The sequence below is a fragment of the Hyla sarda genome, chromosome 1 (genome assembly GCF_029499605.1).
Source record: "Hyla sarda isolate aHylSar1 chromosome 1, aHylSar1.hap1, whole genome shotgun sequence".
Lineage (NCBI taxonomy): Eukaryota > Metazoa > Chordata > Amphibia > Anura > Hylidae > Hyla > Hyla sarda.
Window position 1 is genome coordinate 208,391,827 of NC_079189.1, and position 15,433 is coordinate 208,407,259.

At 43.1% G+C, this 15,433-nt stretch overlaps 2 protein-coding genes across 12 annotated transcripts in view; one reads left to right on the forward strand and one right to left on the reverse strand.

Moving 5' to 3' along the window:
- Positions 1-15,433, reverse strand: part of HERC3 (HECT and RLD domain containing E3 ubiquitin protein ligase 3) — a 179,786-nt gene that overhangs the window by 76,066 nt on the left and 88,287 nt on the right. For 3 of the 11 annotated variants that reach the window (XM_056567756.1, XM_056567697.1, XM_056567765.1), the window contains exon 1: positions 1,154-1,285. The exons of 4 other annotated variants lie outside the window; for them this stretch is intronic. The gene's annotated coding sequence lies outside the window, so the exon portion shown is untranslated. Of the gene's footprint in view, positions 1-1,153; positions 1,290-15,433 lie in introns of those variants that run through there. 4 more of the 11 variants (XM_056567783.1, XM_056567800.1, XM_056567775.1 and 1 more) reach the window with 4 other exon arrangements.
- RASSF6 (Ras association domain family member 6) overlaps positions 1,394-15,433 on the forward strand; it is a 133,501-nt gene continuing 119,461 nt past the window's right edge. Inside the window, exon 1 of the mRNA XM_056567813.1 lies at positions 1,394-1,492. The gene's annotated coding sequence lies outside the window, so the exon portion shown is untranslated. The remainder of the gene's footprint in view (positions 1,493-15,433) is intronic.

Below are 15,433 nucleotides of genomic sequence, written 5' to 3' on the forward strand. Positions count from 1 at the left end.
AGTACACTGGTACACGCACACGCAGGTACACAGCATAAAGCATCGCAGCTCGATCTGTATCATCAGGATCTTCTCATTTCCCACTGCTTATACAGGTCAGTTCTAACTATACAGCCATCAGTTTTTAATGTGTCTGATACAGCGCTTGCCAATAAAATAATATTTTTGTTACATATACTATTTATTGGTGTGCATCAACAGGAGAACACATCGATTGGCTTAGCAGCAGTTCAGCCACAGATCACATCCAAACCCATCCAGCGCTAGTGACTCTATAAAGATTTGTAAATTACTTCTATTAAAAAATCTTAAACCTTCCAGTACTTTTTAGGGGCTGTACACTACAGAGGAAATGCTTTTCTTTTTGGATTTCTCTTCTGTCACGACCACAGTGCTCTCTGCTGACCTCTGCTGTCCGTTTTAGGAATTGTCCAGAGCAGGAGAAAATCCCCATAGCAAACATATGCTGCTGTGGACAGTTCCTAAAATGGACAGCAGAGGTCAGCAGAGAGCACTGTGGTTGTGACAGAAGAGAAATCCAAAAAGAAAAGCATTTCCTCTGTAATATACAGCCCCTAAAAAGTACTGGAAGGTTTAAGATTTTTTTAATAGAAGTAATTTACAAATCTGTTTAACTTTCTGGGACCAGTTGATTTAAAAGAAAAACGTTTTCCACCGGAGTACCCCTTTAACTACAAAGAGAAACTCTAACCTCTTGGACCATGTAAGGCTCATATGATCATCAGAAGAGCAGTGAAGAAATGCCAGGTACATCCCATTCCCCATACATCTGACATCACTGATCACCCAGAATGAGCAGACTTATGGCGCTCCCAGTCCTGGTCACAGCTTACAGCACATTAATCCCTTCTAGCAGCAGCTGCCACATTGTATTCACTGGGAAGAGCTGGACTGAATGGCCAGTGACTGATCCTGACAGCACTGCCCTGAATGGGTCCCTGCCTCCACAGCAGGCCTGGCCAGTCACTGACCCCCCTCAACTATACCAGATGACAGAGACATGACAACCAGACCTCATACAGCTCACTCCCCAGATTATCGTCCATGCCAGTCATTGTAGAAGCACGGCTATATGCCATCCCACAAGGGGTTAAGCGGTAACGCAGACGACAATAGTGTGTACAGTGCATACCTGTCCCCGGTCACACGCACCTTCCAGCCTCTCTGTCACATAATAACAGGGAAGATTACGAAATGACTCCCACACAAGCACCGCCCACTCTGCTCCATGACTGACAGCGAGCCCAGCCAATAGCAGGAACCCGCACACGCTTCCTCAGTACGAGGGGGGGCGAAGATGCTTGACACAAGCCAATAGCGATAGGTCGTAGGCTGAGCGTCAGTGGGCGGGGGAGGGGGCGTCTTCTCCGGTGAAGTAGGTGTCTTCAGTCTTAATTTCGCGTCGGTATTGGTGACGTCCTGCCCCTGAAGGCGGTATCGCAGGACCATAAAGTCCCTGTGGTCATAGAGGGTACTGTGCGTCTGGACGAATCTTTCTAGGTTCTTTGAAGACAATGGGGAGATAATGAAAAAACTCTCATAAAGTAAAAGTGTCCTTGTTGCCAATGAAATGGCAGCTTTAGTTTTACCATAGCTGGCTACCACTCATCTCTGGACAACATGGCGGGAAAAAAACTATTTAGTCTCCGCACTTTTCTAATAACTAAAATGCCTCAAACTGTAATAATGTCCCCTAGTAGAAATTCGCCACATTAGGTAAACAGCAGATGTCCCCTGCATTAGGTAAACAGCAGATGTCCCCTGCATTAGGTAAATAGCAGATGTCCCCTGCATTAGGTAGGCAGCAGAAGTCCCCCACATTAGGTAGGCAGCAGAAGTCCCCCATATTAGGTAAACAGCAGATGTCCCCCCCCCCCCCCGCATTAGGTAAACAGCAGATGTCCCCCGCATTAGGTAAACAGCAGACATCCCCTGCATTAGGTAAAAAGCAGACGTCCCCTGCATTAGATAAACAGCAAAAGTCCCCCATATTAGGTAGGCAGCAGAAGTCCCCCACATTAGGTAAACAGCAGACGTCCCCCATATTAGGTAAACAGCAGACGTCCCCTGCATTAGGTAGGCAGCAGATGTCCTCTGCATTAGGTAGGCAGCAGAAGTCCCACATATTAGGTAGGCAGCAGAAGTCCCCCACATTAGGTAGGCAGCAGAAGTCCCCCATATTAGGTAAACAGTAGATGTCCCCCGCATTAGGTAAACAGCAGATGTCCCCTGCATTAGGTAAACAGCAGATGTCCCCCGCATTAGGTAGGCAGCAGAAGTCCCCTGCATTATTTTGGCAGCAGAAGTCCCCCACATTAGGTAGGCAGCAGAAGTCCCCCGTATTAGGTAAACAGCAGGTGTCCCCTGCATTAGGTAAACAGCAGATGTCCCCTGCATTAGGGAGGCAGCAGAAGGCACCCCCCCCACACACACACGCACACACACACACACACATTAGGTAGGCAGCAGAAGTCCCCCACATATCATTAGTTAGGTACAGCAGATTCCCCCATAGTAAGCAGGAGTTGTCCACCACATTAGGTTGGCAGCAGATATCCCCCACATTAGGTTGGCAGCAGATTCCCCCCATAGTAGGCAGCAGATGTCCCCCACATTATAGGTGGCAGGTTCCCTCCATAGTAGGCGACAGATTCCTCCCATGGTAGACGGCAGATTCCCCCCATAGTAGGCGGCAGATTTCCTCCATAGTAGGCAGCAGTCCTCCCATAGTAGGTGGCAGTACCCCCATAGTAGGCAGCAATACACTCATAGTAGCATAGTAGGCAACAGTTTGCCCCTTAGGAGGCAACAGTACCCCTATATTAGACAGCACTGCCCCCCAATATTAGGCAGCCGTGTCCCCCACATAAGGCAGCAGTGTCTCCATAGTAGGCAGCAGCAGTTTGGTTTCCCCCATAGTAGGCAGCAGAATCCCCCTCTTCCTCCCTGCATACTTACCTTCTGACGTTCTTCTGTTTTCCTTCCTCTCGGCCCCTGCGGCTTCCTCAGCGCGGCCTTTTCTTTCCTCTTTCTCTGCACTCTGGCGTCTGATGACATAACTCGTGCACCGGAGCCACCAGAGCACAGAGGAAAAGTTTGGCTTCTTTTGTCTGCTCGGTTACTGTAGCTACGGGCACAAGAGTTATTGACAGGATTAGGAGCCATTGGCTCTTCATTCTGTCAAACTTCCCATGGAGCACCATATTTAACTGTAGATGTTTCATAATAGGCATTTACAGTTAAATGCGGGACATGTGAGGACCGTTCCGGACGTGGGATATCACTCCATAAGCGGTAATGTCCCGCCGGATTTGAGACGTTACTTTTATTTGCTTCACCATATATGGGGGGAGATTTATGAAAACTTGTGAAGAAAAAGTTGACCAGTTGCCCATAGCAACCAATCAGATCACTTCTTTCATTTTTGAAAAGGCCTCTGAGAAATAAAAGAAGTGATCTTTGGTTGCTATGGGCAACTGGACAACGTTTATTTACCACAGGTCTTCATAAATCTCCCCCATAGTGTATTTATACGTGGTGTGCCTGCATGGTAAGGCCTTGTTCTTACTATGGGAATTCTACGCATATTCCACTTGCAGCAGACTCCCTTTGAGCTCAATGAGAGTCTGCAGCTCAGCTCACACTATGGAAGTTATGTAATGGAACTTCCAACGCAAAATTGAGTTCCGCCAGAAGATTGAACCATTTGGAAATACACTGTCTCATAGATGGCAATGTAATTTCGAGCGGAATAGGTTCAGTATTATTGCGGACGCTGGAATCAAAATTTCCATGGCAGATGATGCCACGGAAATTCTACCATGTAAACAGAGCATCAGAATCCCATTGTTATCAATGGGATTCTGCTGCTGCTACCTTTTCCCTATTTTACAAATAAAAAAATAAGATGAGCAAACATATTTGGCATCACTGCATGCATACATGTCCGAACTATTAAAATATAATGTCAATGATCAAATATGATGAACGTCGTAAACCTAAAAAAAAATACCGAGGTCCAAAACTGCTGATTTTTGGTCAGATCACATCCCAGGATAAAAACTACAGATCAAAGTGCAAAAAATAAAAAAAAAGAGCCCTCATACATGCGTAAACAGAAAAATAAAGTTATAGGGGTTAGAATAGGGCAAATTTAACCCCATTAGTGGGGTTTGAAGCATGCTCACAAGCTGAGCACGCTTCAAACCTGTGGGTCCCGACTGCTGTCAGCAGCCAGGACCCAGGGTTAATGCTGGGCAATCGGGGCGATGCCCGGCATTAACCCTTTAGACGCTGCAATCAAAGTTGAGTCAAAGTAAGTGTCCCGAGGGCTATAACACTGCAAAAAAAATTTAAAAAAAGTTAATAAAGATCATTTAACACCTTCCTTAATAAAAAGTAAGAATCACCCCCTCTTCCCATTTAAAAAAAACCTGTGTAAATAAAAATAAAATATGTGGTATCGCCGCGTGTAGAAATGTCGGAACTATAAAAATATATCATTAATTAAACCGCACAGTCAATAGCGTTTGCGCAAAAAAATTCAAAAATCCAAAATTGCATATTTTTGTTCACTTTTTATATCATGAAAAAATGAATAAAAAGCGATCAAAAAGTCCAATCAATATAAAAATGGTACCGATAAAAACTTCAGATCAGCAGTCACCCCGCGCAAATGCCCAGGGGGTCATCAGACCCCCCCATGTCGGCGATCGCCGCAAAGCGCCGGTGAATTCACACCGGCGATTTGTGCAGATTCCGGGTCATACGGGTCTATGGTGACCAAGTAACCCGGAAAATAAAGGGGGTCGGGGTTTTCCAAGACACCCACGATCCCCCTGAAGGGATAGGAGTGAGTTGGCAGGGGTGCCACCCCTCCTATCCCTGCTATTGGTCATCTAGAAGTGATGACCAATAGAAGATCGGGGCGGGGGGGGGGTTAACTTTTGGCTTCCCCATTCTGCCCACCCACAATAGGCGGGACAGAACGGGGAAACCGACAGAGGACCGGCGCCGAAGTCCACTTACCCATCGGCGGATGCTGCGATCTGCGGGCTGCGATGTCGTGCGGCTGGCTCCCTGGATCCTACGGAAGCCAGTGAGTTGCCTAGCAACATCTGGAGGGCTACAGTCCGAGCCCTCCAGATGTTGCAAAACTACAACTCCCTGTTTGCTGTTTGGGCATGCTGGGATTTGTAGTTTTGCAACAGATGGAGGGCTACAGTTTGGAGATCACTTTGCAGTGATCTCTAAACTGTGGCCCTCTAGATCTTGCAAAACTACAAATCCCAGCATGCCCACACAGCAGTTTGCTGTCTGGGCATGCTGGGATTTGTAGTTTTGCAACATCTGGAGGGCCACAGTTTGGAGATTACTGTTCAGTGGTCTCTAAACTGTAGCCCTCCAGATGTTGCGAAACTGCAAATCCCAGCATGCTCAAACAGCAAACAGCTGTCTCGTCATGCTGGGAGTTGTAGTTGTGTACCTCCAGCTGTTGTATAACTACATCTCTTGGCATGCCCTTCAGCGATCAGTACATGCTAGGAGTTGTAGTTTTGCAACAGCTGGAGGCACACTGGTTGGAAAATACTGAGTTAGGTAACAGAACCTAACAGAAGGTTTTCCAACCAGTGTGTCTCTAGCTGTTGCAAAAGTACAACTCCCAGCATGCACGGTCTGTCAGTACATGCTGGGAGTTGTAGTTTTGAAACAGCTGGAGGTTTGCCCCCCCCCCCCCCCATGTGAATGTACAGGGTACATTCACACGGGCGGGTTTACAGTGAGTTTCCTGCTTGAAGCATGAGCTGCGGCAGCGCAAACTCCTAGCGGGAAACTCACTGTAAACTTCCGCCCAAGCGAATGTACCCTAAAAACACTACACTACACATAATAAAGAGTAAAACACTACATATACACCCCCTTACACTGTCCCCCCCCCCCAATAAAAATTATAAACGTATCGTAAGGCAGTGTTTCCAAAACGGAGCCTCCAGCTGTTGAAAAACAACAACTCCCAGCATTTCCGGACAGCCACTGACTGTCCAGGCATGCTGAGAGTTTAGCAACAACTGGAGGCACCCTGTTTGGGAATCACTGGCATAGAATACTCCTATGTCCACCCCTATACAATCCCTAAGTTAGTCCTCAAATGCGCATGGCTCTCTCTCACTTGGGAGACATGTCGTATTTCAACTAAACAGTTTAAGGCCACATATAGGGTATTTCCGTACTTTGGAGCAATTGTGTTACAAATTTTGGGGTGCTTTTTCTCCTTTTACCCCTTATGAAAAGGAAAAGTTGGCATCTACACCAGCATGGTAGTGTGAAAAAAAAAAAATGTTACACTAACATGCTGGTGTTGCACCATACTTTTTATTTTCACAAGAGGTAAAAGGAAAAAAAGACCCCCAAAATTTGTAACGCAATTTCTCCTGAGTACGGAAATACCCCATATGTGGAAGTAAAATGATCTGCTGACGCACAACAAGGCTCAGGAGTGACAGCGCACTATGTACATTTGAGGCCTAAATTGGTGATTTGCACATGGGGTGTCTTATTTTACAGCGGTTCTGACATAAGCGCAAAAAAATAAATACCCACATGTCACCCCATTTTGGAAACTACACCCCTCATGGAACGTAACAAGGGGTATAGCGAGCCTGAACACCCCACAGGTGTTTGAAGAATTTTCGTTAAAGTTGGATGGGAAAATGAAAAAAAAAATCTCACTAAAATGCTGGTGTTACCCTAAATTTTTCATTTTCACAAGGGAAAATAGGAAGAAAGCCCACCAAAATTTGTAACCCCATTTCTTCTGAGTATATAAATACCCCATGTGTGGACATCAAGTGCTCTGCTAGCGCACTTCAATGCTCAGAAGAGAAGGAGCGCCATTGGGATTTTGAAGAGAAAATTTGTCCAGAATTGAAGGCCACATGTGTTTACAAAGCCCCCATAGTGCCAGAACAATGGACCCCCCCACATGGGACCCCATTTTGGAAACTACACCCCTCACGTAATGTAATAAGGAGTACATTGAGCATTTACGCCACACAGGTGTCTGACAGATTTTTGGAACAGAGGTCCGTGAAAATGAAAAATGTAATTTTTCATTTGCACAGCCCACTGTTTCAAAGATCTGTGAAACGCCAGTGGGGTGTAAATACTCACTGCACCCCTTATTAAAGTCTGTGAGGGGTGTAGTTTCCAAAATGGGGTCACATGTGGTGGTCCACTGTTCTGGCACCACGGGGGGCTTTGTAAACGCACATGGCCCCTGACTTCCATTCCAAACAAATTCTCTTTCCGAAAGCTCAATGGCACTCCTCCTCTTCTGAGCATTGTTGTGTGCCAGCAGAGCACTTGACATCCACACATGGGGTATTTCCATACTCAAAAGAAATGGGGTCACAAATTTTAGGGGTCATTTTCTCCTATTACCATTTGTAAAAATGGAAAATATGGGAAAAAACTGCATTTTAGTGAAATTATTAATATAATTTTTTTCATTTACACATCCAATTTTAACAAAAAGTCATCAAAAACAACTGTGGGGTATTAAGGCTCACTGTACCCCTTGTTATGTTTCTTAAGGGGTGTAGTTTCCAAAATAGTATGCCATGTGTTTTTTTTTTTTGCTGTTCTGGCACCATAGGGGCTTCCTAAATACGACGTGCCCCCCAAAAACCATTTCAGCAAAATTTGCTTTCCAAAAGCCAAATGTGACTCCTTGTCTTCTGAGCATTGTAGTGCGCCTGAAGAGCATTTTACGTCCTAACACAGGGTATTTCCATACTCAGAAGAGATGGGGTTACAAATTTTCTCCCATTTCCCTTTGTAAAAATGGTAAATTTGTCAAAAAAAAACAACTGCACTTTAGTGAAAAAAAAAATGGTATGCCATGTGGGGTTTTCTGCTGTTCTGGCACCATAGGGGCTTCCTAAATGCGACATGCCCCCCAAAAACCATTGTTGCTCCTTCCCTTCTGATCCCTCTACTGCGCTTGCCAAACACATGAGGTACGTCCTTACTCAAGAGAAATTGGGTTACAAATTTTGGGGGCTTTTTCTCCTATTACACCTTGTAAGAATTCAAAAACTGGGTCTACAAGAACATGTGAGAGTAAAAGATTTTGAACTTTCTCCTTCACTTTGCTGCTATTCCTGTGAAACACCTAAAAGGTTAACACCCTTACTGAATGTCATTTTGTATACTTTGAGGCATACAGTTTCTATAATGGGGTCATTTGTGGAGTATTTCTAATATGAAGGCCCTTCAAATCCACTTCAAAACTGAACTGGTCCCTGAAAAATTCCGATTTTGAAAATTTTGTGAAAAATTGGAAAATTGCTGCTGAGCTTTGAAGCCCTCTGATGTCTTCCAAAAGTAAAAACATATCAACTTTATGATGAAAATATACATATTGTATTTGTGAATCAATTTATTTGGAATGTCTGTTTTCCTTACAAGCAGAGAGCTGCAAAGTTAGAAAAATGCAAAATTTTCTATTTTTTCATCAAATTTGGGAATCTTTCACCAAGAAATGATGCAAGTATCGAAATTGTTTTACCACTAACATGAAGTAGAATATGTCACGTTAAACAATTTCGGAATCAGAATGAAAAGTAAAAGCATCCCAGAGTTATTAATGCTTAAAGTGACAGTGGCCAGATGTGCAAAAAATGGCCGGGTCCTTAAGGTGAAAATGGGCTTGGTCCTTAAGGGGTTAAAGGGGTACTCCGGTGGAAAAAAAAATGTCATTTCTTTTTTTTAAATCAACTGATGCCAGAAAGTTAAACAGATTTTTAAATTACTTCTATTAAAAATTCGTAATCCTTCCAGTGCTTATTAGCGGCTGTATACTACAGAGGAAATTCTTTTCTTTTGGGATTTATTTTCTGTCACGACCACAGTGCTCTCTGCTGACACCACTGTCAATTTTAGGAACTGTCCAGAGCAGCATATGTTTGCTTTGGGGATTTTCTCCTGATCTGGACAGTTCCTGACATGGACAGATGTGTCAGCAGAGAGCACTGTGGTCGTGACAAAATAAATCCAAAAAGAAAAGAATTTCCTCTGTAGTATACAGCCGCTAATATGTACTGGAAGGATTACGATTTTTTTAATAGAAGTAATTTACAAAACTTTCCGGCATCAGTTGATTTAAAAAAAAAAATGTATATATGTAACGTTTTCCACCGGAGTACCCCTTTAGGGGTATTCCTAAGATTTTTTTTTTATGATATATATATATATATATATATATATATATATATATATATATATAAATGTAGATCCAATGAGTTTAATTATATTAAAACAATTTATTAATACAACAATAGATACTAAAAAAAAAATAGATAATACAACAATATTTCTTGTGGTTTCCTTTGTTGGGCCCTTACATCGGACTTACCATGATAAGACTAGTAGTAGATGTACATAAAATAGAAAATAAAAATAAAATAGGCATAAAATATAAACGTAATAGGTGCTACCAATTAGGCAAATAATAGGTAGCGCTATAGGTGCATGCACGGAGACCGTGCTATGCCGGGTGGAATACAGTATCTTATGATCTGAGCAGCGATGTCTCTGTGTCTCGTGATTAGATGGTTGTCATTTATTAAGGAATAAATTGTGGACTGGATCGTTGGGCAGGTGATACTAATGATCTATTGTTGTGAGGTAAAGCATGAATGTGGAAAATCCATTAAAAACTACTTCTTAAGTGTAAAACGTTGGTGTTTTTTTAAAATGTATATACTGTAGAAAGATGGCATATCATGGATGTGTTTGGGGATTATAATAAATAAAGATGGAGGGGGCGTGACGACCCTGTGTGCGGTTTTCCACCGGGCCTAAAACCGTGGTCGACCATGGTTTTAGGTCCGGTGGGAAAACCGCATACGGGGCAAAAATGAGCCAGCCGGAGTCAGCTTTTCACTCTGGTCGGCTCATTGAAATGAATTACATAAGTGCGGCATACGGCAGGGATACGGGAGCACCCAGTTTTAGCTACCCCCAGCCGTATGGTGTCCCATATGGCTGAAAACGTGATGTGAACCCAGCCTTATAGTGTGAAATTAGATTAGATAGAATATGTGTAGAACTAATATAGCCAGATATAGTAAAGACCTTCTAGGTATACCTGTTCTATGTATAAATATAGATAAAATAAAATAATACACTGCTCAAGAAATAAAGGGAACACTATGATAACACATTCTAGACCTGAATGAATTAACTAATTGTATGAAATACTTTCGTCTTTACATAGTTGAATGTGCTGACAACAAAATCACACAAAAATGATCAATGGAAATCAAATTTATCAACCCATGGAGGTCTGAATATGGAGTCACACTCAAAATCAAAGTGGAAAACCACACTACAGGCTGATCCAACTTTGATGTAATGTCCTTAAAACAAGCCAAAATGAGGCTCAGTAGTGTGTTGCCTCCTTGTGCCCATATGACCTCCCTGCAATGCCTGGGCATGCTTCTAATGAGGTGGACAGTTTCAGGTGCAATGTGGTGTTGGTGGATGGAGCGAGACGATGTCCCAGATGTGTTCAATCGGGTTCAGCTCTGTAAAATAAGTGGGCCAGTCCATAGCATCAATGCCTTCCTCTTGCAGGAACTGCTGACACACTCCAGCCACATGAGATCTAGCATTGTCTTGCATTAGGAGGAACCCAGGGCCAACCGCATAAGCATATGGTCTCACAAGAGGTCTGAGGATCTCATCTCGGTACCTTATGGCAGTCAGGCTACCTCTGGCAAGCACATGGAGGACTGTGTACTGTCTCCCAAAGAAATGCCACCCCACACCAATACTGACCCACTGCCAAACCGGTCATGCTGGAGGATGTTCCAGGCAGCAGAATGTTCTCCACAACGTCTCCAAACTCTGTCACGTCTGTCACATGTGCTCAGTGTGAACCTGCTTTAATCTGTGAAGAGCACACGGTGCCAGTGGCAAATTTACCAATCTTGGTGTTCTCTGTCAAATACCAAACGTCCTGGACAGTGTTGGGCTGTAAGCACAACCCACACCTGTGGACATCGGACCCTCATACCACCCTCATGGAGTCTATTTCTGACAGTTCGAGTGGACACATGCACATTTGTGGCCTGCTGGAGGTCATTTTGCAGGACTCTGGCAGTGCCCCTCCAGCTCCTCCTTGCACAAAGGCGGAGGTAGTTGTCCTGCTGCTTGGTTGTTGCCCTCCTACGGCCTCCTCCACTTCTCCTGATGTACTGGCCTGTCTCCTGTTAGCGCCTCCATGCTCTGGACACTACGCTGACAGACACAGCAAATCTTCTTGCCACAGCTGGAATTGATGTACCATCCTAGATGAGCTGCACTATCTGATTGAAAGCACCAGCAGCATTCAAAAGTGACCAAAACATCAGCCAGGAAGCACAAAAACTGAGAACCATTCCTTTATTGGGGGTGTCTTGCTAAGTGCCTATAAGTTCCACCTGTTGTCTGTTCCATTTGCACAACGGCATGTGAAATTGATTGTGAATCAGTTTTGCTTCCTGAGTGGACAGTGGGATTTCACAGAAGTGTGATTGACTTGGAGTTACAGTTACATTGTGTTGTTTAAGTGTACCCTTTACTTTTTTTGAGCAGTGTATAATATAGATGTAATTTGAACTGAATAGTAAGAAGTGGCCAGTGATTAAAAATCAATAGGATTTATTATGCAAAATTCTGTAACCAACATCCTAGCAGGGCCCTTGCATCGGATGTCGTACAGTAACAATATTATAGCACAGAATAAATAGCACAGAAAAAAATAAAAATAGTACTGTTGGAATCAAATGATGGTCTTAAAGCACAGTTCTCTTGTATCTGGTAATTCAAGAGTAGTAAGTGCTACAGTGTTGGTCCTTCTAATCGAGGGTTTAATAAAGTCATATACAAATTAGGAATGAGAAAATTTTTGAAAAATTCGATTTGGCCAAATCGCCAAATTTTCCTAAACAAATTTCCGGACAACAGAGAGTCTTGGTAGGGGTGTAGAACACTTTGCCATGCCATAATATGCATAGGGAGTGTGCTGGGGTAGTGAAATACTACTGTTATTCAATATGACATGCAGATTACAGGCGTCACTGCCGCAGAGCGTCTGGATGTGGCAGCAGGGTCGGAAGAACATATGGCGTCACAATTGAAGAGATTAAAGATATTTTTTAAATGTCAATTGAAGATTTTGAAGAGATTAACAAGTTTAATGTGCCAGCAGCATGAAGAGATCACATGGCGGCACAAAGACAGAGCCTGGTAATTGGAATGAGCAAACTTAAAAACCTTTTTTGAGGACCCATTGGAAGGAATGTCTGGTTCCAGCAGCCGCGGTAATTCCAGCTCCAGTAGTGTATAATTGCTGCAGAGTAAACTATGAAAAAACTCGTATTTGTATCTCAAAATTGAGGGGGCCCAAAGTGTTTAGTTTGAAAAAAATACTGGATTACCACAAAATCTATATAACAAGGAATTCACATGGTGGCAGAATGGAAAAGCCTGGAAGTGACACAGAATGACGAGACCATAGGGAGGCACTATGATAGAACCTGGATGTGGCAGCAGTATGAGGAAGCCATATGGCGGCACAATGACACAGTCTGGAGGTTGCAGCAGCCTATGTAGGCTGCAGAGTGGCACAATGACAGAGCCTTGAGGTGGCGGCAGCCTATGTAGGCCACAGAACGGCACAATGACAGATCCTGGAGGTGACGGCAACATGAGGAGACCATATGGCGGCAGAATGACACAGCCTGAAGGTGGCGGCAGCATGAGGAGACCATATGGTGGCAGAATGACACAGCCTAGAGGTGGTGGCGGCATGAGGAGACCACATGGTGGCAGAATAACCCAGCCTGGAGGTGGCAGCAGCATGAGGAGACCATATGGTGGCAGAATGACACAGCCTGGAGGTGGCGGCAGCTTATGTAGGCTACAGAGTGGCTCAATGACACAGCCTGGAGGTGGTGGCAGCCTATGTAGGCTGCAGAGCAGCACAAAAACAGAGCCTGGAGGTGGCGGCAGAATGAAGAGACCATATGGCAGCAGAATGACACACCTGGAGGCGGCAGCAGCCTATGTAGGCCGCAGAGCAGCACAAAAACAGAGCCTGGAGGTGGCGGCAGAATGAAGAGACCATATGGCGGCAGAATGGCACAGCCTGGAGGTGATGGCAGTTTATGTAGGCCACAGAGCAGCTCAATGACACAGCCTGGAGGTGGCAGCAGTATGAGGAGACCATATGACAACAGAATAACACAGCCTGGAGGTGGCGGCAGCAGCATCAGGAGTCCTGAAAGTGACCCGGTGACGAAAGTGGGTAAAAAAAAGAGCACTTGGCATCAGATGTGTGTCATCAGGCAGATGGCAGGATCAGAATAGTAGCTGAGGCAGGTAGGCAGCAGAAACCGTTCTCTTTTGTCAAAGTGTTGGTGTGCACAAGTAAGTATTGAGGATATTCATTAGCTAAAACTTAACTTTTAATAATATTCTTAAGATAAAATATATGGACCCAAACTTTTTTTTAACCCTTCAACGACCAAGGACGTATATTTATATGTAACTGAAGCCGGGACCCGGGGTTAATAGCGCGCAGCACCGATCTCGGTGCCGCGCGCTATTAACCCTTTAGACGCAGCGTTCAAAGTTGAACGCCGCATCTAAAAATGAAAGTGAAAGCTTGCCGGCTGCTCAGTGGGGCTGATCGGGACCACTGTAGTGAAAATGCGGTGTCCCAATCAGCTGGGACACGAGCGGAGGTCCTCTTACCTTCCTCTGGCGTGTCCCTCCAGCGATTAATTGCTCCAAGCCTGAGATGCAGGCTTGAGCAATCGACCGCCGATAACACTGATCAATGCAAAGCTATGGCTTTGCAGTGAACAGTGTATAAGATCAATGTGTGCAGTGTTATAGCCCCCTATGGGAGCTATAACACTGCAAAAAAAGTGTAAAAAAAGTTAATAAATGTCATTTAACCCTTTCCCTAATAAAAGTCCAAATCACCCCCCTTTTCCCATAAAAAAAAACCCATGTAAATAAAAATAAATATAAACATATGTGGTATCGCCACGTGCGTAAATGTCCGAACTATAAAAATCTATAATTAATTAAACCGCACGGTCAATGGCGTACGCACAAAAAAATTCCAAAGTCCAAAATAACATATTTTTGGTCACTTTTTATATCATAAAAAAATGAATAAAAAGTGATCAAAATGTCCGATTAATACAAAAATGGTACCATAAAAACTTCAGATCACGACGCAAAAAATTAGCCCTCACACCGCCCCATATGCGGTAAAATAAAAAAGTTATAGGGGTCAGAAGATGACAATTTTAAACATATACATTTTTCTGCATGTAGTTATGATTTTTTACAGAAGTACGACAAAAACTAACCTATATAAGTAGGGTATCATTTTAATCGTAAGGACCTACAGAATAAAGATAAGGTGTCATTTTTATCGAAAAATTTACTGCCTAGGACCGGAAGCCCCCAAAAGTTACAAAATTGTGTTTTTTCTTCTATGGCTTTGAAGTGAACAGTGTATAAGATCAGTGCGTGCAGTGTTATAGCCCCCTATGGGAGCTATAACACTGCAAAAAAAAGTGTAAAAAAAAGTTTATAAATGTCATTTAACCCTTTCCCTAATAAAAGTCCAAATCAACCCCCTTTTCCCATAAAAAAAAACCATGTAAATAAAAATAAATATAAACATATGTGGTATCGCCACGTGCGTAAATGTCCGAACTATAAAAATCTATAATTAATTAAACCGCACGGTCAATGGCGTGCGCACAAAAAAATTCCAAAGTCCAAAATAACATATTTTTGGTCACTTTTTATATCATGAAAAAATGAATAAAAAGTGATCAAAATGTCCGATTAATACAAAAATGGTACCATAAAAACTTCAGATCACGACGCAAAAAATGAGCGCTCATACCGCCCCATATGCGGTAAAATAAAAAAGTTATAGGGGTCAGAAGATGACAATTTTAAACATATACATTTTTCTGCATGTAGTTATGATTTTTTACAGAAGTACGACAAAATCAAACCTATATAAGTAGGGTATCATTTTAATCGTAAGGACCTACAGAATAAAGATAAGGTGTCATTTTTATCGAAAAATTTACTGCCTAGGACTGGAAGCCCCCAAAAGTTACAAAATTGTGTTTTTTCTTCTATGGCTTTGAAGTGAACAGTGTATAAGATCAGTGCGTGCAGTGTTATAGCCCCCTATGGGAGCTATAACACTTAAAAAAAAAGTGTAAAAAAAAGTTAATAAATGTCATTTAACCCTTTCCCTAATAAAAGTCCAAATCACCCCCCTTTTCCCATAAAAAAAAAACATGTAAATAAAAATAAACATATG